The sequence below is a fragment of the Cupressus sempervirens genome, chromosome 10 (assembly GCF_028749045.1).
Source record: "Cupressus sempervirens isolate cs-2001-9-10 chromosome 10, ASM2874904v1, whole genome shotgun sequence".
In the NCBI taxonomy this organism is placed as follows: Eukaryota; Viridiplantae; Streptophyta; class Pinopsida; order Cupressales; family Cupressaceae; genus Cupressus; species Cupressus sempervirens.
In genome coordinates this window covers 834055396-834082910 of record NC_143127.1, presented here as the reverse complement: position 1 = coordinate 834082910, position 27515 = coordinate 834055396, and positions in this window count along the sequence as shown.

Below are 27515 nucleotides of genomic sequence, written 5' to 3'. Positions count from 1 at the left end.
GATGCATCAAGAAGGGAGCACAGGTAGAAGCAGGCACTGTAGGACATCAAAGACATCTTTTTAGATGCATTTTTTCTGTTGGCTGTAGATGAAACTAAGCCACTAATATAAAAAATCTAAAATATAGTGGGAAAGGTGAGTGATACTAACCTAGACACAAATGCCAAATTATTAGAATCATCAAAAAATAATTTTCAGAGCAAAGTCAATGAGGAAATATCAAGTGACATAGCACTGACACAAGTTACATTAGCAACTAAGGTTGAGGATGTGAACAAGGTACTTGAGAATATCTTCTCATTAGACACTTAATTGTGTAATCCAACACTTTTCACCCAAGAAACCATAAGTCACATCTTGAGCTTGGAAAGTTAGATAAGTTCATTAGGTGCCCAACTACCTATGAATCTAGCTTAGAGTGAGAAGCATTTATGGACATTGATTCAAACCTAGAGTTGGTTAGCTACATTTTTAGTATTTGAGGCCAACATAAGGGCAAAAACTTACTAGCATCTAGTTCAATCTAACCTCTCATATGGAAATTTTGCACAAGAAGCTTGACTATGCTAAAACCCTAATGAAGAAATTCCCAAATCTTTCAACCTTAGATGGTCTAGTTTAGCTTGTTGTTGAGTTAGCTATCCAAATAAAGTTTTTTGAAGTGGCATGTGAGAACTAGGATGTAGCTCTCAAGATAATATTAGATGTCCATAAATCCTTTTTGGAAAAACACACACTAAGTGTATAGCCCATTGACATAAGTGTCAAAAGTGGGAGACATATTTTCGAGGGAGATATAAAGAAAAGAGGGAGAGATATTACTTTTGGGAGTAATAGAGACTAAGAATTTTGGGGAGATATAAGGAGAGTATGCAAAGAAGGAGAAGCATCAACATTCAAAAAGAATCATATGAAAGAACTCTCAGAAAAATAGTGCACAAAGTCAAAGAGTATCAGATAAGACACATTTACTTAGCAAGAGTACATAATTTTGGATGTAGAATGAACATATTAAGCTAGGGGAAGATATAAGATTATGAGGTATCTAAGTTGTTACAAAATTTTGAAGTATTGAAGTTATGTATACAAGCCAAGTTAGAGATATGTTATGCTTGTGAGTTTAAGGATATTAATGTATACTCAAGTGTTTTTGACATTCATGTCAGAGGGGGGGATTGTTGATCTCAGATTGGTTTTTATGAGTATCAACACACTTAAGTTATTTACTTAGTTCATGTCCAAAAAGTAGCACATGTCAAGCACAACATATATATTATGGAGCTTGTTGAGTCATAATGAGTTTTGAGTCACTCATGTACCGAGTCACTAAAGTGCCAAGCAGATAATGTATGCCAAGTGACATAGAAGTCAAGTAAGTAGTGCATGATGAGTAACATAGATGCTAAGTCATAACATAGAGAAAATTATATGTTGAGCATCAGAGACTTTAGATGCCAAGTGACATAGTTTTGACATTTTTTTTGTAAGGACACAGACAACTATTTAAACCATTTTTTAGATAAGGATGAATCCCAAGTTGGATTCCCTATGCAATTACATGCAGCCAATCAAAAAATAGGAAGGATTAAGTTGAAAAATCAATGAACCTCAGCCATAAATTTATACCTAACCCTAAGTCACCTAAGTCTTCTTAAGGAGGACAAACCTTAAACTCTCTAGCAAGTGTGTAAGGTATTGAAGGAGCTAAGAGAGAAGTTTGCATGTACAAATAGTACAGTCATAGTAGCTAAGGAGTTATGAAGTGAGATTACATTATAGAATCCATTAGAGCAGAATAAAGGAAAGGAAAATGATACAAAAAAAGAGACATATGATCAAGGAGAATCAAGAATACATCAACTTAGAGGTGATCTATTATCAAGCAATCAAGTGCTAACCATAGGATCAAAGCTGAGACATTCTAACAAGTGATTTTAGTCCAAATCTCTTAATAGAGTAGTCCTAACAGGCAATATGAAATCCTCTAGCAAGGTGCTTACTTAATTGTGAGTTAACGTCCTTTAGTAAGGCACACATCGAACATGGTGATGAAATCCTATAACATGGTGAGACCTAATAGTCTTTGTAAGCCTTTAATAGGGTAGACCTTTGATAGGGTAGATCATGTTTCATGGTCAAAACACTATAACCTTCATTAGATACACTTTATTACTATAGTAGTGAAGATTTATGGGTGTCATCCCCACCCCATTTTTACCTACTCATTGGAGGGTTTTTCGGTAATCATATCTAGTGTCATATGTCTGTAATTGCTTATATTTTTATATATTTTAGGTGTACATGGTTTACATGTTATTTTAGTTTATTCATTGAATGCATGAGATTAAGGTGTGGTGAAAGTTTTATGGTGGAACTTGAAGCTCCCTAACATTACAACATTACATACATCAATAATGAATAATGGTGTAACTTGAAGTTCCCCAAGTCTCCTCTCTATGCTACTTCAATCTATTCTTGAATTTCTTCAATAATATACCCCACATAATCATATTCCATTTTATGAAAAGGCTCTTTTACATCCAGGGCCATAATATAGATTGATCCAAACACCGCCTCAAAACCACCACTTCCCAATACTTTATGCATACCATAAATTGTTTTCTAGAAGTAGCTTTTTAATATTCCTATAGGGAACATCTTATCGACCTTCTCTATAATATTTCCCTTTTATTTGAGGTTGTAAGGAATATGTTGGACCATCACCTGTCTAGTGTAGAAACTTGTATTATTCTTGAATTTCTTTTGGAACTCATCTATATCACATAGAATACTCATCTAGCCCTAAAGTGAAAGATCTTCAATGAATGAAGAATGCTCAGGTGTGTGAAAAATAATTTTTTCATGTCTATATAGAGATTTTGTCATAGGATTATATGAATTTATTAGGGATTTTACCAAATCTGCATCCACATATACCTCTAGAAATATAATCTTTTCAAGATTCCTCATTCATGGGTTTGAAACTAGAACCTTCTCAAATCTATTATTGTAGAAAGATATGAAAAATTCATATCCATTGGTATCAAGGAAAATTTCATCTCTACAAAATGCATATGGATCTCTAAAATCATGGTCATTTGTTGAGATAGCATTTGATGACACAGGAAAAAATTGCATCCATTCTTTAGTGTACTTGTTAGGTTTTCTCTATCTTGTCTTTCCCTTATTTGATGTTGAAGTCTTAGGAAATTTTTATTGTTGCATTGAACTTATTTTGTCTCCATTGCATACCTCTTTTGATAAAATCTTGAATTTTCCAACTCTTCTTATAGAACACTTAGCAATATGATAGCTCTGCAAGAGCTCAAGGAACCTTCTTTCTTCTTAGCAATGGGTAGCTTATTATTTCTTGGAGAATATTTTTATTATCATACTTTCTTCATCAACCTTACTTATTTCATTGATTAGCATAGACAAAGCAATTAAATCTACAACTCAAATATCACTTCTGAAAATGTTGACTTTAATGTCCTTTTAAGAACTTTTCAAAGATTTGATTGCCTAAACCCTGTGTCCTTTAACAACTCAAAGAAAGCATATATGTGTTTTATGTCAAAGTAGAGTTTCTGATCTTACACTCTATTGAAAATATGCCCATTTTTAGACTTGTATGTATGAACAATTCAACCTTCTAATATTATGGTCAACAAGTTATCATAGCATCAAAGATCTTGTCTGTGTCATTTTCCTCTAAGCCACAAACTTATGCTAGTTGTCTATCACAATCTCACATAGCATCAAGAACTCTTTTTGAACACCTCACAATCTTACAATCAGCCCTTGGCCTAGCATCAAAAGATTTTATTATATGTTTTATGACCTTACACTTTTATAGTCTACTATAGGATCAAAGACCTCAATCTTTTATCTCCACAACCATACAATAATAGTTGACTCTAGCAGCTTGTCATAGTTTTGGAACTTCAATCTCACCTTTTGAGTTAACCTCCTAATCATACATCTGGAAATTATTGTAACACTAATTGTCTTTTTCCTTCACTCTATGATATTATGCTTTACCTTCAATCATAAATTTAGAGGCTCTCATATTTCATCTTGTGATCCTACAATCTCCCTTTGATTGTATATCTAGAGAATTTAAAAATCACATGATCAATTTGTGTATGCTTGCATGCCAAACCCTTTCATCGAAAGATCATATATGTCTTGAAAATTTAGAAATTATGGTTGACAATCTTATACCTTCTCCTTTAGCATATTATCAAAACCTAGGTAAGTGCACCAAGTTGTGGTGCCATAAAGATGACACCCTTTTTTTTCTAGTTTTGAAAAGCACGTACGCACTATAGTGCGCACGCACTATGGCTTGCATATCCCAAGCCATAGTGTGCACGCACTTTTCAAAATAATATAGTATGTATGCACTATAGCATATAGGTACTTTTCCAAAAAAAAAAATTTAAAAATGCGTATGTGCTATTAAGAAATAAATTTAAAAAGCTTTAAATAGTGCATGCATGCTATAGTGCACACACACTATAGGGTCCATGTGCTATTTAAAGCTTTGCATTCTACCAAGCCTAAGGTTTGGTTTTTCCTTGGGGATCCAACTCAAAGGTTTGGAGTCTATAAACTGGTCTAAGACATGTTTTCTAGCAAACATACAAAAAATGATTGATTTTTCTTGTGTGCTCTCCTTTAGGTTTCCTCATGGTTGAGCATCGATAAAATCAGGTTACATGACATTGTAGGTCTCTGTGTTAGCTATATAACCATATAATTTATTTTTAATTTGAACTATTCCAAGCCTTTCATCTATAATTTATTTTGAATGTATGTCCATTTTTTGTCAAAAACCAACTTGTACTGATTGGGCTGTAGATTTCAGCTCGTTCATTGGATTTTGCAACAACTTAGTTTTTTAGAAACTAGAATCCATTCTACACACTTTGAAAAAAGAATTTTAGATTTTAGATTAGTTTCCAATCATTTATAGGGGGGGCACATAGATATTTCACATTTTTGAGATGTGTCTAATTAAAAAATTCATTAAAAAAAATACACATTATAGAATTACCCAAAAAATCTAAGATAAACTACATAGTGTTAAATAACTTTTAACTGGAGTGATTAAAGAATTTTTTAAAAAAATGTTCAAATTTTAGGGGGGCCACACTTTTTACTATGTTATGTTTTTTTGGAATAAATAGTACCACTTTTGTGGCCCCCTTTTTTGAGGACCTAAAACTAAACCATTTTGAAAAAAAATTAGTAGTTTAGAAACTGGATTCAATGGACTACAACTTTTGTTTTTTTCATATCTTAAAATTTTGAGTGTAACTATCTTCAAATTCTTGTTGAAGTTTAGAATTTGCTGATTTTAGAAAGAAAAAAAAGTGTCCACTTATACCCCCCTTTTGGCACCACAACTTGGTGCACTTACCCACCTATTAATTTTCCTTTATGATGTAGCTTATGCCTCTATGTTCTACCCTTAGACTGCAAGATTGGAGATACTCATGAACACTTAGACGAGAGACATATGGTGATATGCTTTCAACACAAGAATAATGTCAAAAAGCTTGCGGAATGACTCTTACACTTTCACACTTGACCTTTAGGAGACCTTGGGATTCAACCTATGACTCCATGCTTAATCTTAGACTATAAGATTAGAAATATGTTAGAAAATTATGAATTAAGATTACATTTTCCCACTTATCTAAAGGAACTAGGGTATAGTAAAGGTTGACTATAAGATAGAAAAAAATTCTATAGAAAAGCATAAGATACATGTTTTGAATTCATTCATTTCATAAGGGTTTAAATAAAATTTGAAAAAATTAGAAGGCACAAATTTAGAAACTTGGGGTTCCTTTTTGAAACAAGATAATAATATGCATGAAAACCCTAATTTGTAGAACATTATTTTCTTAATTTCCAAAAAAAATTGAATAGTAAAAATATAGGCTACCACACTCCATTCTATTTAGATGTGTATGCAGCTATGAGTTGTCTCTTGATCTCATTCATCCCACAAAAAATCTGAAATTTCTTTGAGAGAAACTCTCCTTTATGATATGTTCTCAAACATCTGATTATGTTCCCTTTTTTCATTCTTTACACAAGCTTTAAACCTCTTGAATGTATCAAATACTTCATCCATAATCTTCAAAAAATACACCCAACACATGTGTGAGTAGTCATCAATAAAAGTAATTAAATATGATGACTTACCCAAGATTTATCTTTCCATAGGACAATAAATATCTAAATGAATAAGTTGAAGTGGGTAATCGGCCCTACGAATGTTTCCTTTTGAAAATACTTCCCATGCATGGTTTCCTTTTGCACATACTTCACAAATCTATTCATGATCTTCAACCTTCGGAAATCCATGAACTGATGCATTTATTGTTATAATCTTCAAGCTATTGAAATTCAAATGGCCATACATGAGATTCCATAACCAACTTTTATCCTCATATGCCATATTGAAAAGTTGATTGTCATTTTGACAAAAAAATTTAAGGAAACATCCAATTCTTTGTGGAAAAACAATAATCACTTTATTTCCTTGATTCTTATCATGGATAGTAGATTTCATATTCTCAACTACTACTCTATAATTCTTCTCAAATAACTTCCCAACACTTAGTAAATCATGCTTCAATTTTGCAATATACTAGATATCTTGAACACTTTTCTTGCTTTCCTTTGTCTAAACATACATGGCTCCTTTGGATTCAACCTCTACTATATTGTTATTACCAAGGGTAATATTGGATCTAAAACCATCATCAAGCTTTGAAACTATTTTCTTATTACCAAACATGTTATTAGAGCACCTAGAATCTAGATACCAAACATTATTCACATTATTGTTATCTTTTCCATAGCACAAAAATAAATTACCTGATGAAGTATCATCATCTTGTTGAAAATAATTTTCATTATTATTATTTGATTTCATTCTATATTCTTTCTCAAAATGTTCATATCTATTGCAATGATAGAATTGGATGTTCCTTTTATCAAATATGCCTCTCCCTCTTCATCCTTAAGAACCTTCTCTTTCTCTCGTTCCTCTTTAGAATTTTGATTTTGACCCTTTTTGAAGCCTTCTTTTGTTATTTTTTCTGCTAGCATGATCATTCTTTGAAAATTTTATTTGGTAAACAAAAACCTTGTCATTAATGCTAGTAGAAGTGTCCCTTAATCTATCCTCACATAATATTAGAGATCCAACTAGCTTGTCATACTCTAGCATGGCTAAATTTTTTCCTTCTTCTATAATAATTGCTACAATATTCCATCTTGGAGATAAATATCTCAATACCTTCTATATCATATGCTCTTTGCTTATAGGCTCACCCAAAGTGGCCATATTATGAAACACAACCTTGACTCTTACACATTAATTTCTCACATTCTCAATTTTCTTCATCTTCAAATTCTTATATTCCCTTTTCAAAGCTTGTAGCTTCACAACCTTGATCTGATCATTGCCATGGTAAGCATCTTTTAGATACTTCCAATACTTTTTTGTTTCCTTGGCATCAGGCATTCTTCTTTCTGGCTTCTTTCTTAAATTTATTTTCATTGGTTGTAAGATCATCCCAATTCATAGGCTCTTCATATTTGGATTCAACTATCTCCCAAAAATATTTTCCAATAAAAAAAGTCTTCACCTTGATTGACCAATATTGGTAATAAACTCCATAAAACTCTGTGATATGAAAATTATTGGTCATGTTGAAGAATTCATTTCCATGAAGCTCTAGTACAATATGTGGAATTAGAAAGATAATAGTACCAGCAAAAGAAGACACTTAAACTATATATATATATATATATATATATATATATATATATATATATATATATATATATATATACATATATATACATATGTATATATATGTATATATGTATATATATGTATATATATATACATATATATATGTATATACATACACACATACATACATACATACATACATACATACATACATACATACATACATATATATATATATATATATATATATATATATATATATGTATGTATGTATGTATGTATGTATGTATGTATGTATGTGTGTATGTATACATATATATATATGTATATATATATATATACATATATATATATGTATATATATATATATATGTATATATATATATATATCTGTATATATATATGTGTATATATATACATATTTATAGACATATGTATGTATATATATACATATAGATATATATACATATATTTTATACATATATATGTAGATATTATATATATATATATGTGTGTGTGTATATATATGTATATATGTATATATATATATATATATACACATATATACATATATATACACATACATACACACACACACACACACACACACACACACATATGAATCAGAAAAAAGAAACTCTATTATTCAATAGAGCATGCTCTATTTTTTTGGGATGAGAAGAACTCAATTTTTGTTACAACATTGTTTAATATAAAAGAAACTATTAAAATAAAGACAAGCATACTTCTTAGAACCATATCCTTCAAATAATTGAATGAAATAAAATAAACTATATTATTAATTCCTTTGATTACACATGGGTGAAGGTGAAGCTAAAGCTAAATTATGATGCATGAAAAAATTGAATCTAATGCATGCAGTAAGGAAAGCATGTTTGTTAATAAACACAAAAGTAAACTAAATCTAAAATCCTTTAGAACTAAGCCAATAGCAGCACATTTGGTGATCTAAAAGATGGTGATTTTAGAGTTTGCAGTGAAAGTGAAGTCTTTGATCTTGAATTGTTCATTCATGACATAAATCGTCAACTGTCCAATAGAGTCCTACAATAGTTGTGGATTTTCTAACTCAATTCTTGGAAAGATGGATTGAGAGACCATTCCTATACACATCACTTACATTAATAATGAACCTCGCATGGTGTTGGATCAAGCTCATGTTTCTCTAGTGGATAATGGATGTTGATCTCTAAGCCCAAGTTACCTATTAATGTCTAATACTTAGTTATTTCTAGGGAAACATTAGATAGTCATCATTTCAACTGATCCATCTAGAGAAAGGTTCTTTAGAAAAGGCCTTGCCTACATTCTAGCATAAGTTTAGAAAGTCAAAGGTTTTTGACCATCCTAGTAGAGATTGAGTCAACATACATGTGTTAGGAAAGGAAAGGAGTGATTGAGAGGGGATAGGTGAATCAGTTACTAAAAAAGAAAATCCAAGTTCCTTTCAAGATGTGAACACAATACAAAACCAACTCATGTTGTATCTTGGTTAACATTGAATACTCTAGTGTAGCTCAGTTAACATTGAAATACTACTATCACTCAGTTAGCACAGAGATGATTAGATCCTAATATATTAATGTTATTAGTATCTATTAACTTAGTTGCACAAATATAAAGGAAATAACATGAACACAATAGACACCAAGATTTAATATGGAAATCTGATTTAGGAAGGCCATCTATTGCAACTAGTTACTATTTTTCACTCTTCTAAAGTGAGTCCTATTAGGAGCCAACCCCATTAAAGGTTAAAAAATACACTGTTAGGTGTGATCATGCTAGATGATTTTATTTTTTCTATTAGGAGTGATCTTGTTAGAGGTCCTTAGACACTTCAAACTAGAAATACCACCTTTTTAGAGGATTTTTTGAATAGATGTTAGGCTAACTCTATTAGGAGATTTTATTCACTGCTACAATTATTAGAGAGTAACAATGACTTGACCTGATTGTTGATGCAATTGTCTTTTTTGATTCATATCATAGTTCTAGCTTGATTACTTGATCCTCTTTGATCAGAGTGTTATTTGCATCTCAGTCAACTTGGATGCTCTACCCTTTATAGATATCCTTCAAATTGGCTTCCTTGATTCATCTTCTTCAATTCCACATTTCAATCCTCAACTTGATTTTTCATAAATATGATTTACCTTGTCAAGCTAGCTTGAATACTCTTTTAATAAAATAATTTTTATCCCTTAAGTTGGCTTGTATTAACCAATAAATATATCAAACCTAATATGTTGATAGTTAGCTAATAAAAAATTAAGTATTTGGTCAACACCGAGGATCCCTTTATTAATTGACCCAACTTGGTTAGAAGTTCTAATGTTAATTGACCCATTTCGATCAATATTAAATTCACTTCATTAACCAACTAAGCTCTATAAATACTATCTCTGGACTTGGTTATAACTAAACACTCATCATATACATGAAACTGCCTTTGATGCCCAAGTGAGCTCAGCTATCACTAACTGGTTGGTAAAGGCTTGACATTTTGTGTATTATCAAAGACAACGTACATTTGAATAATTATTTTTGATCGGGACACAACCCAACAATAGAATGGACACAATAGAAAAGGGAAATTATATTAACTGAGAAGATAAGTTAGTACAAACAGTGCAGAGAAAATAAACTTCAAAACATGCCCTACGGGCTTACAATAGCATAAATCTAGAGAATATTTCTCCTTTTAGCACCTCCTCTCAAGCTCCAATCCGAATTGCCTTTTACAATGCCAGAAATCTCCTTAAATAGACCCCGGAGGGTTAAGGACTAGGAGTACATTCTAGAAAGTGCTAGTAGGCATCCACCGACAAAATAGAAGGTTCCAGAAGCTGCATTAGAAGTCGGTGCAAATCTAGAAGAATCCAGAAACGGTAGTCGAACTTTCGGGAGGCATAACTTTTGAATAGTAGCTCTGATTGATGAACCGTTTACATTTTCGAAAATCTCTCGAAGCGCTCTATAGCCCTATGGACTAGCTTCGCTTGTCCCCCATTTTTTGACCCTTTTTGAGGTCATTTAATGCCCCAAACCTGACTTTGAAGCATTCTTAAGTCTCCAAAACTCGAAAAATTGCAATAACTTTCAAATCGTGGGGCCTATTGACCTGATTATTTTTCTAGAATGCTCTAAATCATGATTACATCCATCTAGCCAATTCACACCTTCTAGTTTACCGAAATGATGGCCCAAATACGTGCTCCTATTTTTTTGAGATTTTCAAATGCACTGATAGTTGAACTATGAGAGTTGGAACCTTTATTTGAGCCAAATGGGTATCCAAAAATGTAAAGACATGAAACAGAAACTAAGTCTAAGTACATTTTTTTGGGTGACACAGGATTGCCCTTATACCTCTGGATGCTCCTGCATCAATTTTCAACATGTCAAGTAACATAGAAGAGACCAAGAATTTGGAAAGTAAGTTAGTTTCAAGTGAGTTAGTATATACTGAGCAAATAAAAGCGGAGTGATGGCACAAATATTAGTTATGACCAGCTATCATAACAATCAAGTGTCGAGAAAATTGGTTTTGTTATACAAGTTTGTAATTATAATGAGAAAACACTTACGAAATTTTTTTTTTATCTAACTTCTACATGATATTTAAAGATTTTAGAGACATTTAAAGAGGAGATTATGTATTTTGTAAAAAGGCATTAATCCCAATAAAAGAATATTATCCAGTCAGAAAATTAGAAGTGTAAAATGGAAAAAGTATAAAATGTGGATCATTGATCCTAATCTAGAATTTTCTATGATTATCTATATAAGAAGGGTTATATGCTAGGATTATAATTGTGTTTGAACAATGAAGTGTGAAGCATAAGAGAAATCAAGCTAAGTACAAAGGAAAGAAAGGCTAAGTCTAATAGGAGATTAAATACAAAAAACTAGGAGTGAAGGACATAACAAACATATAAGATAGAGAGATCATAATGGGATTTAATATATTAAGTCAAGGATAATATCTTAACAAAGTGGTTCTAATAGACCTATTTAAATCTCCTAACAGAGTCCTTACTTTATTGTAAGTGTAAAATCCTTTAATAGGGTAAGAACTAACATTCTTAAATAGTTTTAACAGAGCACACCTCCCATAGGATAGATCATTAGATATGATCAAAGTATAGCCCTAACAAGTGAACTTTATTGTTGGAATAGTAAAGATTTGTGGGTTGAATCCCCACCCTAGTTTTACCTTCACCTTGAAGTGTTTATGGGTTACCAAAATAATTGTGTTATGTGTTGATATTTCTCATGGATGTTATGTTTAGATAGATTTCATTTCAGCATTACAAGTTTATGTTTATATGACATCAAATCTAAGTTATGAGATGGATTAGGGGTCAGTGCAAGAAGTTGGGTCTCACTTTTGGCTTAAAAGTGGAAGTGTTTCTCTTGTTTTTAAAATTTTTGTCAATTGTTGCCAAAATTTGAGTCATTTAGAGATTAAATACAAAAAAACTTCAGAAATAAAAATTGTAGTGCCTAGAATCTTCTTTCTGAATATGTAATTTATTTGTATACCCATATGATGGATTTTTTTTTGATATGGATCTTCAAAAACCACTTTTTCAAAATGCTTGTTTCAAGACCATACCACGCTTGTGTACGAACACCATAATTTGACACAAATGAATGAATTTTTGTGAATCCTTTTAAATGGAGTTACCTAACACACCAAATATTGATGAGAATATATTTTTTGAATTTTTTAATGAAATTTTTTTTTAATTAATTTTTAATAGGCTATAAAGGAAAATTTTAAAACCTCTCGTGTACGGACACCATAATTTGATCAAAATTTCACTTTTTTCAAATTTTTTTTTATTTCAACTTCAAAACAATTGAATGTATATTGATGACATTTAAATTAATTTAAGAAAAATTATAAAATAAAAAAGTTATTAAAGTTTTAGTGAACATCGCTATTTTACATTTAGATACCACCTTTGATTAAAAAATAATACAAACTAGTTAATAAAATCATAACACTATAAAATTTATATTTTTGAAATCAGGATAGTGAGAGCTCTAATGGGTTTTTGTTTCATAAAATAATTTGATCGGCAAGACCCTCTAGAAATTATGGCAAGGCATGAATTTGTTAGTTCAATGCCTTAGCCAAATCTTGAGAGGCCAAGGCATAGGCTTGGTCTCACCAAGCCTGTCCCAAACTAAAATTCGAGGCAAGGAAAAAAAATCTCGCCTCATGTTGTAAGAAACGGGCACCCATTATTTGAAGTTCAAAAAATGGCTACCCATTTTGAAAAGCTAAAAGCGACATGTGAAATCTACTGAAAGCTTAAAAATTTGAATTTTTAAGAAATGGGTACCCATTTTTTTTTTTTTTTAAATGGGTACTTGTTTCTTTAAAAAAAATTAATTTTTTGAGAAACAGGTACCTATTTTTTGAAAATAAAAAATGGGTACCCAATTTTTAAAAATAACGGGTGCCTATTTTTAAAATTTAGGGTAGGGCACCTGAGCCGAAAATGAGTGCCCATTTTTTAAAATTGGGTACCCATTTTTAAGAGGTCTCATTTCACGGATTTGACTTTTGTGGAATTGCAAACCAACTTTGTGCATTCACCTTTAGATGTGAATACTATTAATTTTCTTAGTTGTGAAGAGTTTTCTAAATCTTGATTCACCCTCTCCCCCCTCTCAGTATCTTATTTTTCATTAAGATTTCCAACAATAGGTATCAAAGCCTAGTTCTCTTGAATAAAGTCTAACATCTTAAGAGCACAAGATCTTCAAATGGAGGAATATAAAATGCAAAAAATCATTAAGAACTAGATGATTGAAATCTAGATCATACTACACCAACTTGAAGGAAAAAAAGATGAGTTAAGGATATCCTTAAAAAAAATGAAAGATTTGGTCATTCAATAGATTGACACACTATACAAGGAGGATTTCATAATAATGGAATTAACGATGACCCTGATGTAGCAATGGAAGATCTACTGGAGAAGACCAACATTCTGAAAAAAAGAAGTCAAAGAACACAAAAGAGAACAAGAAATTCAATCAATAAGACTATGTGAAGTAACTGAACAAAAGAAGAAAGATTAAGAAGACTAAATCATGGATGAAGATGATAAAAGAAAAAAATCTACTAGACTTGAGGAAAGATCATTTGATGTGCAAAATCTTACAAAAGACTAGTTGGCCATAATGAACCAGTTGTTAATTGCAAATCAGTAGTTGAACATAAAGGAAATGGAGATCACAAATCTAAGATAACAAAGTGACCAACTAAGGAATGAGTTGAGATCTAAGAAATAACTTCTAGAAAGAATGAAAAAGATAAGTGAGGTTAATGGATACTTTGAAGAACTGATTAGATCACCAAGGGCATCCAGTGATACTTCTAGTATAGGACATGTCAAGCACTCTTCATCTACTAAGGAAGGAGAATCATTAGAGAGTGGTGAGAAAAGAAATGAAAATTTGAAAGACAAAACTACTTGTCATCATTGTGGTAAATTCGGACATGCTACTAACATATTCAAAAACAAAAATGTTATACAAAATTGTAAACCTAAGTAATCTGGTAAATATTTCAATTGCAAGAAGCAAGGACACCAAGCACATGGATGTAGGACAAAGAAAAGTGATGCACCTAGATTTAAAGAACATTTCTACAACTATCAAAAATATGGACATAGAGATCATGAATAAAAATCCAAGGAAAAACCTAACTGGACATTTGAAAATAAAAGGCATGCACCTGAGCAAGGTAACTCTTATAGTTGCGACTATAACACATGGTATAATTGTCATTATTATGGAAAGTATGGGCACATTTTAGAGAATTGCATTAAGACATATTTTAGAGGTAACTATAAGAAGTGGTTGAATGGAAACCTAGTCTATTTTAGTTGTCTTAAGGTTGGGCATGTTAGTAAGAATTATAGGACCTACACAGTAGCCCTAGACAATGAAAGCAAGAAAGGAAAAGGTAAAGTTGAGATGAACAAAACATGGAAAGAAATAGTAGAAGCTAGAAGTAGTGGAGAAAGAAAATATGAGATCACCCAATCTAATGGACCAGGCTATCACACCATATCTAACTAAGAAAAGAAGGTATCTAAGGGACTACATATAGAAATTTAATGTCATACATCAGTTCCTAATAAGAAAAGTGGTTAAAAGTGCATATCAGCGTGAATCAAGATGCATTAGGAAAAAATTGAGAGAAGTATTGGGAAATGGAATATGTTTCACTATAGAGTGTCTTGCATCAATAATATAATTTTTATTGACTAATAATTGCAATATAGATCGAGAGCTTACATCAATGGAGTGGATGTATTGGTTGAACAAATTGATATTGACTAGGAAAGGTGATAGTGACCAAGTATCTGAATGGAATGATGAGCAAAAGGCTGAGACAACTATTGTGCACCTATCTAAGGCCAAACACATTTATTATAAACCTAAATAAATAGATTGAATGTATATATCAAATTTTTGACATTCATTTTCATTTTTCCAAGTGATTTTAAGAGCTCAAGTGACTTTGTGGTGATTTCAATGATGTAGAATGTACATCACAACGTACCATTGGTGAATGGAAGGATCACAATATCTTAAGATTTTAGTGCCAAAGAAGTTATTTTCAAAGTTATTGAAGTAATTTATTTCAACCCTAGTTTAGAGATGGCATCATCTATATCAACATCTATGAAAGAAATTTTAAAGGAAAGAAATACATAGATTGTGAGGAAAAATCACTGTCCTCCACCAAATTTCAAAAAAAATCAAACATTGCATTGAATGGTGATGAATTTGGTGCCTTATCATAAATTCCACCAGGGTACTAATAGTTCGTGATGTAAAATCATGTTATATGTTTAAAGTGAAAGAAATTGGAGACTATGAACTTCATACAATATATAATAAATTGTGTGATAATGGAGTGTTGAAGGAAGAGCACAAAATTACTGTTGAGAAAGGGCTAACCTATGCCCTAGCCTTTCTAAAATTTTTCAAAGTTGAATTGGTAAAGATTGTGTTGAGTCATGCACACGACATGAAGATATGGTTAGAGGGTGGAAAAATTAAGATAAACAAGGCTATCATATGTTGAATTACTAGTTATCCTACTCTGGATAGATCTAAGTCAATAAGAAATACAACAAGGTCCATATTGTTGAGAAATAAATGAAGGAAATTATGTCAAATGGTCATGGCATATCAATCAATGGAATCAATGACCTTGTCATTGAGTTCATAGTATGTGTGATTGCACACAAGTTTTATCAATCGAGAAGAATGAAAAACATGCCTTGAATTGTAGTGGACCTGAGAAACTGAATTGTGAAGAAAGATCATAGTTATGATCTTGCTAAGGTTCATCTATAATAATTATCAAAAAATATTGGAGTGATAAGAAAATCAAAGAATACATCATGTATGTTTGGTTCCCTACTTGTCTACATATTCTTCTATTTAAAAAATTCATTTCCCACCATCAATACCATAGAATGGAATAGGAGTAGACCAGAAATAGAATGGATAAGTGACTTGATCAGTCAATCAAGAGAAATTTTTGACACAATAATTGATTACTATTTTAAAGAATTCAAGAATAAGATGAAGAACCAAATAAGGATACCTAAGTCGGTTGTAGCTAACTATTCTTATGATATATGGGTAAGTAAAAGAAGTTGGGTCTCACTTTTGGCCAAAAAGTAGAAGTATTTTTCCTTCTTTTGATATTTTTGTCAATTGATGTCAAAATTTGAAGCATTTAGAGATTGAATTTTTAAAAACTTTAGAAAAATAAAATTTGTAGCTCTTGGAACCTACTTTTTGAGTATGTAATTTATTTGTATATATATATATATATATATATATATATTGGTATGGATCTTTTAAAACTACTTTTTCTAAATTCCTTTTTCAAGACCTTACCACACTCATGTACAGACACTATAATTTGACACAAATTAATAACTTTTTATAAATCCTTCTAAAGGAAATTACCTAACACACCAAAGATTGATGAAAATACTTTTTCTTAATTATTTATTGAATAATTATTTTATTATTAACTTTTAATTGTCTATAAAGGTGAATTTTAAAATCTCTCATGTATGAACACGATAATTTGATCAAAATTTCACTTTTTTCAAAAAAAAACTTCTAAATAATTGTATGTATATTGTTGACATGTAAATTAATTTACGAAAATCCATAAAAATTAAAAGTTATTAAAATTTTAGTGAACCTCACTATTTTACATTTAGGCACAACCTTTGATTAAAAAACAATGCAAAAATAGTAAATAAAATAATAAAACTATAAGTTTTATAACTCTAAAATTATGATACTAAAAACTCTAATGGGTTTTTGTTTTGTGAAAAAAAATTATTAGGAAGACCTTCTATAAATTATGACAATCCCTAAGTATGTCAACTCAATGCCTTTGCCAAATCTTGAGAGGTTAAGGCATAGGCTTGGTCTTACCAAGCCTATCCCAAATTGAAATTTGAGGCGAAAAAAGAAAAATCTCACCCCATGTTGTAAGAAATGAGCACCTATTATTTGAAATTCAAAAACTGGGTGCCCATTTTCAAAAAGTAAAATAGATGTTTAAAATGCATTTTAAATCTCAAAAAAATTAAAAATTTACTTTTTAAAAGTAGGCACCCATTTTTAGAAAAATAAAAAATGGGCACTGAAATTTTGAATAACAGGTTCACATTTATTATTATTTTTAAATAGGTGCCCATTTTTAAAAATTTCAAAATTTTCATTGGTTCAAAAATGGGCACCTATTTTTTTTTAAAAATGGGTGCCTATTTTTTGAAATTTGGATCAAGCATCCATGATTAATACGAGTGCACATTTTTTTAAAAATGGGCTCCTATTTCTAAAAGAGTATTATAACAATCCATTGACTTTCGTGGATTTGAAACCCAAATTCTCTCTTATACCCATATGCTTTATGGTAGATACATATTTTATATATACATATTTTTTAGTGTTAAAATACATGGTTGTAGAAATTTTTATTTACAATATACTATATCTAATTAAAACACTATAAACTCTATATAAAAATATTCTTGAATTTGAGCTCTATAAAATGGTATTTATATTTTACTAAAAATGTATCATAAAAAATAGTAAGAGTTATTGAAATGCCAATTTTCTAAAATAATTTTATTTCATGAGTAATTTGATACAAACTAGCATAAAACATGCATTTAATAGACATTTTCAATTGAAAAGTATGAGACCATATATAGCTTAGCTGGAATGAATTTATCAAGATCATATGTTTGAGCAAAATTATGTTTTCAATAAAAATACTCAAATTTAGTCATTCTAATAAGTCAACCTAAAAGGTGACACAACTTTGTACTTTTACCCTTGTACAAAATAAACTTTGAAAACTTAATACTATTGATGCTCAGCAAACACAAATAAACTATTGTAACTCAATAAATACTAAATATTCTCGGTAAGTACTTAACATGAAAATCTTAGATGTTATTTGTGATTACCATTATCTTAACTTAAATACAAACACATAAAAGTAAATAGCATGAACACATTTCACACTATGATTTAATGTGGAAACCCAATTTGGAAAAGACTACCAATTGTAACTAGTTATTGTTTTTCCTCTTGTGAAGTGGACCCTATTAGGAGCCAACACTATTAAAGGTTACAAAATACACTATTAGGAGTGACCCGATTAGAGGATTTAATCACCCTATTAGGAGTGGCCTTGTTAGATGTCTTTTGACAATTCAACAGAACTACCACTTTGTTAGAGGTTTTATAAATAGTTATTAAGCCAACTTCATTAAGAGAATTACATCACTACTACAGTGGTTAGAGAGTAAAAATGAGATGACCTGATTTGAATGCAACTAAATTGTTGATTATAGATCTTGATTCTAGCTTTACTTGATCCTTTCTAATTGAATACATATTTTCTAGTCCACAAGGATATTCTACTTATCCTTTTGATTTGTTACCTTACTGTAACATTAGATCTTCAAAATCATCCATGTATTCACACTCTTATACATACTTTCAAATTCTCAACATGACCTTATATCATTCATATTTTCAAGTCAGCTTATATATGACTTAGAATAATTAATATTCATCTCCTCATTCATCTAGAGCCAATAGATAAATCAATTAAACTCAATATGCCAAAATAAGAAAATCCTTTAATAGTTAACCTAGTTTGGTAGACACTAACTTAGAAATGATTTCCTATGTTAACCAACAGAAGTGTGATTAACACTATAAAGTCACAAAGATTCTTTGGTAACTGAGTGAGCTTGGTTAACACTGGTTTCCATCTAACACTTTTTTCATTAACTGACTGAGCTTGGTTAACACTCATTTTTTGTACACTTTGTTTTGATGCCCAAGTGAACTCGGTGGACACAACCTTTTGAATTAGGCAAATATAGGAACACTCGATAGACATAGAAAATTGTCGTTACTACCTAAGTGAGCTCAGCATATATTGACTAATAATGATATGAAATTTGTGTAACATTAAATACAATACATAATTAATCAATTGTATCCAACAATCTCCCTCTTTGGCATTGATGGCAACACAACATGTCATAACACTATGAAATTTTAGAACAAGAATAAAGTAAGGAACGTATCCTTAGTTTTATCTAGGAGAACTCCCTTTGTTAGTGTGAGCTTTTTCTTTCTTTAATTTCTCCCTCTGTTTGCAACAACTTCTACCAAGTTCATTATCCCTCATAGGCATCTCTATGATAACAAACATCTTCTCTTTGTAATAACAAAAATTTATATGAGATATGACAAGTAAACTTCTCCCTCTTTGAAAACACATGCCAAAGAAAACAATTTTATTGACATCAATGTACTTTAAGTATTGATTCATTTGCAATATGCCATGTAAATACTACAACTGATTGATCTTCAACTTGCTCTGGTTGATGCATCACTAAACTTCATTTAGTGAACTTTAGATAGGGGAATGACCCCTAGCTTACCTCTTAGATATAAAATGCATCCTTAGGTAATGGCTTGGTGAATATGTCTATAATATATTCTTTTATATTAACATATTCCAATTTGACTTATTTATCCTATACCAATTCTCTTAAGAAGTGATATTTTATAGCAATGCACTTTGTTTTGGTATGCATCGCTGGATTCTTTGATATATTGATTGCACTAGTGTTATCATAATGCATGACCATTGGATCTTTGATCTCTATCTTCATTCCTTCCAATAGTTGTTTGAACCAAAAAATGTTAGAATAATTAACTATTTCTACCACATATTCTACCTCTACTATGGATTGAGAGATGCAATTTTGTTTCTTGCTTGTCCAAGACACTACTCTTTTACCAAGAAAGAATTCTCTAGCACTAGTGCTTTTCCTGTCATCAATACTTCCTGCCCAATCAGCATCAGTAAACACCTTTATGTCCAGATTACCTCCAAGTTTGTACCATAAGCCATAGTCTTTAGTACCTTTCAGATATCTCATGATTCTCTTGATTTCCATCATGTCATTTTCTTTGGGATTTGCTAATAATCTTGCCACTATACCAACTACTAATGCAATATTAGACCTTGTATGCACTACATGCTGAGATTTTCCAATCATTGATCTATATGTGGTCTGATCTACTTCTTTGGAATAATCATTCTTGAAAAGCTTATGTTTAGTAGACATAGGGGTTCCAACTGGTCTTGAATCTTTCATTCCAAACTTCTTTAGTATCTCCTTGATATACTTAGATTGAGTGATGTAGATACCATTTTTGTTCTATTGTATCTGCAACCCAATCTTTAATCATTTCTACTAAAAACACTTTTCTCAAGTCATCATTTCCTATGAATAACTTATCATCAAAAAATATTTTTGCTAACACAATCTTCTTGTCTAGTCCTTCTTAGATATATAGACTATGATTATTATTTATTCTTTGTAAGCCAATCTATATCATGTAATTATGAAGTCTCTCATACCAACCTTTGGGAGCTTTCTTGAGACCATATAATTCTTTGTGTAATTTGAAAACCATGTCTCCTTTGCTAGGATCTACTAAACCTTCTTGTTGTTCAATGTAGACTTCATCAAGAATTCCATTCAAGAATGCAAATTTAACATCCATTTGATACACTTTAAATCCATTGTGTGCTGCATATGCTAGTATAGTTCTAACACCTTCTAATCTTGCAACAAGAGCAAAGGTTTCACCATAATCAATACCTTCTTCTTGAGAATAGCCTTTACATACCAGTCTTGCCTTATTTCTAGAAACTTTTCCATCTTCATTCAACTTATTTCTAAGTGCCCACTTTGTGCCTATTACATTTTTATCCTTGGGTCTAGGAACAAGAGTCCAAGTTTTGTTCTTTTCTATTTATTCTATCTATCCATTCATTGCTTCAACCCAACTTTCATTATATAATGCATCTTTAATATTTCTTGGTTCAAATTCAGAAAGTAAACATGTACCTTTTAATTTTCTTCTTGTCATTGTTCCATTAGATTTGTCTCCAATGATTTGATAAGGTGCATGATGCCTTCTGACATATCTTGCTAACACAAGTTCTTTGGATTTGGAATAAGTTCCACTTATTTCATCTTGAATTTCAATATCAAGCTTGGGTCCCACTATCTATGACTCAGGTCCATCAAGCTTAGTTTGAACTAGCTTGGTAGCTTCTTAGTATGACTTGGGTCCTTTAGATAGTGACTCAAGTTGCACTATCTACAACTCAATAACTGTTAGAGATTTTGAGGACTTAGGAGATGAAGTCTCCTTTCTTTCAGATAGGTTTGGTAGGGTATTAGGTTCATAGTAAGTGAATCTTTTCTAATCCTCTAGCTCTTTGTTGCTTTTTTCTTCACTCTTTTCTACAAACTCATCAATTCTAACATGTGGACTTTCTATGTTTTTATTAGTAGAAAAATACAAATATTTGTATGCTTTTCTATTGTAGGAATATCCTAGAAATATCTCTTCATCACCTTTTATACCAAATTTGTCTTTTTTAGATTCTTTCAAAATATAACATTTTCTACCAAATACTTTCAAGTAACTTACATTAGGTTTGTACCCATACCATACAGTTCATAAGGAGATTGATTTGAGTTTTTCTTCAATTGAATTTTGTTCAAGGTATGAACTACAATGCTAATAGTTTCCTTCCAATATTTGATTACAACATTATTTTCTATCATCAATATTCTTGCACAATCCATGATGGATCCATTTCTTCTTTCAGCTATACCAGTCTATTGTATAGTACTATGGGCTGATACTTGTCCTTTGATCCCTCTTTCAATGTACAAATTATTGAATTCATTGGAGATGAATTCATCACCTCTGTCTGATCTTAAACATTCGACCTCTTGCTAGTTTATTTTTCTACTCTTGTTAGATACAATTTGAACTTTTGAAAATCTTCTAATTTTTCTTGTAGCTACATTGTAGTGATCATTCTAGAATAATCATCAACAAAAAGAATGAAAAAAATATTTTCCATTGTAACTCTCTATTCCAATAGGTCCAGACAAGTATGTATGAACAATTTCTAAGACTTCTTTTGACTAATATTTTTTTCTTTTGAAACTAGTCTTTCCCATCTTACCAATTTAGCAATTTTTGGATAAACCCCTATCAGATTTCTTCAAACTAGGAATACCTCTTACTCTTTTTATATTTTCTTATATTAACCAAATTATCAAAGTTTACATGACATATTCTTTTGTTCCATAACCAATTTTCTTCTACTTGAGCAATTAAACATGATCATTCATTGAGATCAAGATAAAATAGATTACCTTTAATTTGCTTCCCAAATCCAACTAGATTTCCTTTTGTATCCATTATTTTGGCCTTTCCATTCATGAATTATACCTTGAATCCAATGGCATTCAACTGTGCCACACTTATTAGACTATTCTTTAGTCCTTCAACCCAATAAACATTGTCACATACAAGTTCCTTAGTCAATGAAATACATCCTTTTCCTTTTATGTTACAAGGTTCATTGTTTCCAAACCTCACACTACTTGCATCATAATATTCTATATGCTCAATTTTTTTTTTGTCTCTAGTAATATAATGTGAATAGCCACTATCAATAATCCATGTATCATTTTTGCTAACATGACTAATAAGTGCCACCTTATCTCCTGCATTGTCAGACTCATCCTTTACAACAATATATACCATTTTATCTTCACTGTTATCACAATTTTTTGCTATAAAATAAGATTTCTTACCTTTTTCCTTGTAGTTATTGGAATCCGTCTTGCCTTTGTGCTTATTGCTTTTTTTTTTCATCTTTGTTTTCTCTTTTTGGACACCTTGCAACAATGTGACCAACTTCTTCACATGAAAAGTAGATCAAAGAAACTTTACATTTGTACTTTCCTCTACCTTTGGAATACTTTATTGTAAGTAGGGATTCAAAAACTTCAACATTGTTGTCTAAACCTTGTTCTAATTCTTCTTCTTCACTTCTTGATTGATTGGACTTTTTCAAATGCAGACTCAATAACCTTTAAACTAGGAACATAATTATCAAAGTTATCTAATCCAAAAGCAATCAATCTTCCAACTAGAGCATCCGAAGATATTTTATTATTTGGACCACATCTCATCTCTTGAATATTAGACATTCTAATTTCAAAAATAGGAAGAAGAGTTCTAGGTACCTTTTTGACAACTATTTTCTCTTTCATGTTTCCTCCAGATGCTTTGATTGCACTTATACTCGCTTTCATTCATTCCACATATTTTGCAATGTTCTCATCTTCTCTCATTTTCATCTGATCAAAATGACCTCTGATACTTTCAGCATTAGCTCTTTGACATTTTCATCTCTTCCATATATGTCTTTTAGTTTGGTCCACATCTCATAAGCTATTTTACAGTCTTTAACTTCATCAAATTCAGCATAACTAAGAGCAGATGCAATATCAATAATCATGATGTTATGATTCTCCTTTTCAATAATATTTTCAACTAATAATGTTCTAGTAGGAGTATTGTATTCAACATCAAGATATTTTCACCCTGGTTCATTGATAGTATCCAAATGTAACCTCATAAGTCCTTTCCATGCTACAAAATTGTCTTTTTCAGCTTGGAAATCTCTCCTATGTAAGAAATCTTGATCTTTAGCCTAAGTCCCTAAAACATTCTCTACAAGCACCAAAATATTTGATACAAATTGTTGGAAATATAAGAGTAGTAACTAAGAGGGGAGGGGTGAATCAATTAATACTAAAATAAATCCTAAATCCCTCAGATGTTAGTACAAAATACTCTGAAAATTGAATACTGTTGATGCTCGGCAAACACACATAAAATGTTGTAACTTAGTAAATACTAAATATGCTTAGTAAGTACTTACCATGCAAATCTTATATGTTATCTATGATTACCATTATCTTAACTTAGATACAAACACATAAAAGTAAATAGCATGAACACATTTGACACTAGGATTTAACATAGAAACCCAATTTGGGAAAAATCACCAATTACAACTAGTTAGTATTTTCATTCTTCTAAAGTGAGCCATATTAGGAGCCAACTCTATTAAAGGTTACAAAACACACTATTAGATTTAACCCTACTAGAGGATTTATTTTCCCTATTAGGAGTGGCCTTGTTAGAGGTCTTATGAGAATTCAATAGAACTGCCACCTTGTTAGAAGTTTTACAAATATATGTTAAAGAAAAATTTGTTAAGAGATTTAGATCACTACTAAAATGGTTAGAAAATAACAATGAGATGACTTGATTCAAATGTAATTGAATTGCTGATTACAGATCTTGATTCTAGCTTTAATTAATCCTTCCTGATCAAATATATCTTTTCTACTCCACAAAGATATTTTTTTTATCCTTTTGATTCACTACCTTACTACATCATTAGGTCTTCAAAATCATGCATGCATTCACACTCTTACATAGGCTTTCAAATTCTCAACTTGACCTAATATTTATATCATTCATATTGTTAGGTTGGCTCATATACAACTTAGAGTAATTAATAATGATCTCCTTAGTTAGCTAGAGCCAATAGATAAATTAGTTAAACTCAACATGCTAAAATAAGAAAATTATTCTATAGCCAACCTAGCTTGGTAGACACTAACTTATAAATTATTTCCTATGTTAACAAATAGAAGATTAGTTAACATTGCAAACTTGCAAAGATTCTTTGATAATTGAGTGTGCTTGGTTAACACTCATTTTTTGTAGTCTCTCCTTTAACACCCAAGTGAATTTGGTAGACACTACCTTTTGAACTAGGAAAACATGTAGGAATGTTCGGTAGACATAGAAAATTGTCTTCACTACCCTAGTGAGCTTGGCATACACTGACTGATAATGATATGACATTTGCGTAACATCAAAGACAATACATAATTAATCAATTATATTCAACATGTTCTCATACTTGGTGCTAAGAAAAAGTTCAAATTTTAAAATGTTTTGGTTTATTAGGAATGATGGAAAATATTGGAGTTGGGTCAATGATAGTCGACATGTGAGCTTTAAAAAAAGATGTGATGTGGCTATTCATAACAATAAAGGCCTTTATGAATACTAAAAGCCACCCTTTTTTTACATAAGTGTGATTGCATTTTTAGTAATTTCCTATGGTTTTCAAAAAAGAAGAGAATTTTGGTGGAATTTGTTGAGATGGGTGGTGATCTTCTATGCACTAAGCCTTTGATGGTTGAGGAAAGTGCCCGTAAACTACTAGTTTGGTATATGCTTAAAGAGAGGGGGTTTATCCCATTCATGGAGGCATTGAATAGATATGATGAAAGTTTTTCTCTGTAATTCAATAACTATTGGGAGGATAGAAAGCTTAGTAGTAATGGTATGTTATTCCATATTTCTGAGGAAATAATCTCTTTGGTAATGGGCCTTGCAATGAAGAGGAGGAAGTGGCAAAAGGTGACTAGGGTTTTGTTAATGAGGTGCGCCTAAATTGTTTTTTCCTGAAAGACAAAGAACCAATTCATCATGAGGAGGGTTTATGAGGGAGAAGCTTCCAAAGCCTTGGAAAAAAGTCTACTTGGTGCTGATGAAGTATTTAATAGTTGAAGGGAGGTATGTTGTTTGCTACTATTATCATTTTCCTCTTTTGAAACATTTTTGTCATCATATTCACATTTCTATTCCATTTTTTTTCTTACACAATTTGGTTAATATGTAATTGACAATGTTAAGAAGAAAATGAGGAGGAGGTTAATTATACTACTCTCCATAAAGGGTTGATGTTTTTCCTATATCAATTTCACCTAGCTCTGTTACCTCCAGGATTGTCGAGGTGGATATCCCAAATCTCCCTAACCCTTGCCCCAACCAAATCTTGCTCAAAATTACTAGACCTAGAACCCCTACCCTCGAGCCTCTTCCTAGTGGGTCCCCTATAGAGAGGAAGAATAAAGGTAAGGAGAAAGAGCTAGCAGACTCTAAAGACAAGGCGAGAGCTGGTAGGACGGGGTCTAGGAGAGTCGCTAAATCCAATGCAAAAAAGAAGTTGAGATTTGGGGCCTTACATGAGGAGCATTTTGATTTGGAGGAGATGGCCCACCCTAAACAAAGATTAAAATAGAATACTTCAAACTATGCTTGGTGGAATATGGATAAGGAGGAGGTGGAGGTCTTGGACTCCTCAATGTTTGGCTCAGGGGGTATGTCTAAAGGTGGGAAAGAGATGACTCATGTTTTAGCAAACATTGCACTAGGGTGCATGGACCTCATGCAGGACTAGTTCATAGACATGGTGGAAAGAGTGCCCTCCCCTATGATGGTGTCATTACCTACTAAGGTTATATAACCAAAGACAATGTTATCTCTAACCCCTCGATTTTGCCAAAAATCGCTAAGGATTTGGTGGATGGTAATCAACATGGAAAGTAGGAGGTCCTTGAGGAGGCTTAGAAACTAGCTGACAAAGACCTTAGGGAGAGAGTGTATTCCCTAGAGGAAGGAATGAGACTTCTATCCAAATTCACAATAAATGTGACACATGCTACAGCTACTACTTTGCACCTATTAAAGGATATCGAGGAAGGAGATTTGACCAATGAAGATTCTAGAATGTTGTTCAAATTCCTAGCTGAGGACTAGGCTAACATCATCATTAAAGGGAAGGATGAGAAGCCCAATTAGGGTCATTTCCTCTTTGTTTTCTATATTTTCAATTTTTTGGTTCATGAAGTCTAATAGTTCTAAGGTGGTTGTGCCTTTTTTTAAAGACTTTTATAGTTTATGTTGTTATTGTATAGGAAATAGTAGTTTCATGCCTTCTTAAACTCTTATTTTGTTCTTTTTGGGTGATGTTTTTGTGATTATAAGCATTGGGGGTAATTTTGACTACTAGTTATCTATTGGTTGTTGACTAGTTTGATTGTTGCAAGGGCCAACCCCCTTGTTTGGTTTCTTTTTATTTCAAAAAAAAAAATGGACACAATTTTGAAACTTATCATTCGTTGTAGCATTTAAATTGATAGGAGATCTCATCATACGTAATTTTCAATCTTCAATTTGTGGATAACCATCTCTAAGATTTGTTAGAGGTTGATGAAATTTTTTTTGTTCAATATTATCCCCTTCTTGTCTAAAATCCTATCTAAGGTTACCACAATTTTCAATTCCT